This window comes from Myotis brandtii, unplaced genomic scaffold (genome assembly GCF_000412655.1).
Source record: "Myotis brandtii unplaced genomic scaffold, ASM41265v1 scaffold99, whole genome shotgun sequence".
NCBI lineage: Eukaryota > Metazoa > Chordata > Mammalia > Chiroptera > Vespertilionidae > Myotis > Myotis brandtii.
The window spans coordinates 2,856,525-2,859,978 of NW_005372121.1; positions in this window are offsets into that span (position 1 = coordinate 2,856,525).

Below are 3,454 nucleotides of genomic sequence, written 5' to 3' on the forward strand. Positions count from 1 at the left end.
TGAAAGCCCAAGCTAAATGCAGGAGAGAATGTGCAAACACTAACAAAAGCTACAGGTGGATGCTTCCTTAAGGAAAACTCTGAAGAAGCCAAAACAGCTGATACTGGGGGTTGGGGAAGTGGGGTGGGGAGGCTCCTTAACCTCTCTTCACTCATTTCCCATCTCCCATCTCCCAGAAAGAGACAAAGGCAGAAGGAGGCAGAAGAGAAAGAGAAGTACAAATTAGAAAAACAGAGAAGCTGACCACAAGGCTTCCACAATTTCCCATTGCAGCCTTCCAGGCTTAAAGCCTCTGCTTTAAGGTAGGAAAGGGCAGACATTTCAACCTCAAAGTTCGGAGTCAGCTGTAAGTCAGCATTTTCTTTCAGTCTGACATAAAACTATGTTACGACTAAAAATAACGGGCAGGCTCCTCCTTATCTGAGAGGGCCATGAAAAGGCATAATGCCCACCTCAGATTTCAGCCAGGGGGTGGAGTGGCGTTATCCCTGCAAAGCAGGTTTGAACCGGCAGGATGGAGGGGAGAAGATTAAAGTGGCTTTCTGCGTGCACCCTGTGGAGTTCCACTCTTTCAACTTCACACCCAGCAGAGACCCTCTGAAAGGACACACAAGAAACTGACACAAGTTTGCTCAAGGCAGGGGGTGGGGGACTCGGTGACTTTAGTCCCGAGGGAGACTTACTATTTACCCTCTTTTTCTTTTATTTTTAAAATATATTTTATTGATTTTTTGAGGGAGACTTACTACTTACCCTCTTTTTCTTTTTTTTTTTTAATATATTTTATTGATTTTTTACAGAGAGGAAGGGAGAAGGATAGAGAGTTAGAAACATCAATGAGAGAAAAACATCGATCAGCTGCCTCCTGCATACCCCCTCTGGGGACGTGCAAGCAACCAAGGTACATGCCCTTGACCGGAATCGAACCTGGGACCCTTCAGTCCGTAGGCCGACGCTCTATCCACTGAGCCAAACCAGTTAGGGCACTACTTGCCCTCTTAAACATTTTGAATTTCTAACTATGGCAATGTGTTTTCTATTTTTAAAATAAAGAACCTGTAGTAAGCAGCCTTTAAGATGGCCCCCAGTGATCTCTGCTTTCTGAGATTCATGTCCTTATGCAATCCCCTCCTCTTTTGAGTGGGCTGGACCTGACTCTTTTCTAATGAATATGAAAGGCATGATGGGATGTCACTCTGGGGGGTTCTGTCCGGGGTGCTCCCTCGCACTCTCTGGAATACTTTCTCTTGAAGTAGCCTCCAGGCAGCCCCATAGAGAGCCCCATGTGACTGGACTCGGAAATGGATCTTCGGAGGGCTGCCAACAGCCACAGGAGGGAACCTGAAGGTGGCTCCTCCCAGAATCAAGCTTTGGGATGACTATACAGCTCCTGCCCACAGCTTGAATGGCAGCCCTGAGCCAGAGGCCCCCAGCTTAGCTGCTCCCGGATTCCTGACACATAGAAACTGTGAGATAATAAATCTGTGTTGTTTTCCACCACTAAGTTTTGGAGTAATTTGTTTCATAGCAATAGATAACTAAAACAAACAAATTGCAGCGATAAACATATACAACATGCTGTCCACATTGGAAGAAATCAGGCTTTTGGAGAGTGTGGGCTTTTTTCTCTGATTTGGAGAGTGGGTTCTTGAAGTCATTCCGCTACAAATCAATCTAATTTAGTTGAGCTTTTCTTTCCTTTATTTTTAATATAAAAAAGCAGGTTTTTCCCAATGTAACATTATATTATACTATCAAATATGCATATGACTTGCTTGTTTACTCTCTCTGGAGACACACATGCACACACGTGCGGGCACGCATGCGCGCACACACACACACACACACACAGAATCCCTCCAAATTTTGAAATTCTAAGAAGTTTTGTCACATGACCTTTCAACTGTTATAATTCCCAGCATACAGAAGTTTCACAAGAAACTGCTGTATACCAAATGTAAGTTAACAGATGCTATGGTGTGGATAAAAAGAGAAGCTTAATTAGTATTTTTAGAGGCAAAGAAGTCATGTGGTTCCGTCCATATGATGGCTTTTGAATTTGTTATTCCTGCTAAATGAGTCAATTGAGCTGGTAACTGATTCACTTGAACAGATGTGTCTCCTTGTTGCTCTAAGAAAATATTCTGATATGCCATCCTGGCATGTACCATCACCAAAAAAAGCACTGTGATGAATTTTAGGTCGTGCATAAAAAAGGACCAGGGACACATGCAAAGGAGGCTCTCCCCAGCTCTCAGCACTCTTCTTTGGAAGAAAGGGAGATTGAAATGGCTTGTCACACTAAGATTGCTTTCTTCCCAGGTTAATGACTATAAGATATCTTTTGACAAAAGACCCACCTTAGTAACAGAACTGATTTTGGAGGGTGAAAATTTCACTCCTATGGAAGTAGTCTTTAACTTTTCCACAAATGCTACTTTAGTCCTGAGCATACTCTGTACCCCTTTGAGAATTAAACAACAGCAATGCCAACAACAACAAAAATCTCTCTCATGTTTGAAAACCAAACACAATAAAACTGTGTTTGCTAAATAGGGTCTTCTGACTTATAAAATATTCTGTTTAGACAGACTGAATAAATGTGTGTGTGTGTGTGTGTATGTGTGTGTGTGTGTGTGTACCATTATGCCTATTTCCTCTATGGAAGTATTAGAGCTATTAAAAAGGAGTAATAGAATTCAAATATCACCATTTTACACCTTTAAAAAATACAGGATCTAGACAATAAATGGTTGCTGACATCACAAAAAGAGAAACAGCCAGACATTATATGCCTCCTGATGAAAGACTTATGAAATAGAAAAATCCAAACTCTGGGAAAATCAGGTAATAGCAGAAATTACCTGATTTTCTTTAACAAATAAATTGCAAGGAAAAACAAAGAGAGGGAAAAGGAAAACCAGTAGATTGAAAGATATACTAAAGATTCAAATCACCCAGAGGTAAAAGTTTTGGAAATAGGAGTGATAATGGTTGCACAACATTGCCAATGTAATTAATGCTGCTGTATTATACACTTGATAATTGTTAAAATCACAAATACTATATAATAAAGAGCTAATATGTAAATGGTCATCACACCCTCACACCGTCACACCCTCATGCCCTCATGCCATCATGTCGTAACTGTTCAGACACCCAACACTGGGGAGAGAGGAATGGGGACCAGCCAGGCACAAATGAGCTCTCGAGAGAGGAATAAGGACCAGCCAGGCTGTGGCCCAGGAGACGGACAAGCCGCCCGCCCTCCAGTCTCAGGTGCCTGCAACTGCGCCTGCGCCTGTGGCCCGGGAGAGGGACAAGCCGCCTGCCCCACAGTCCTGGGTGACTGTGGCTGTGGCCCCGGTGAAGCCTCCCGCCCATGGTCCCCTGTGGCTGCGGCCAGCCCGGGCAAAGCCGGCCCGGGGCCTGGGTGCCTGCGGCTGGCCAGAGG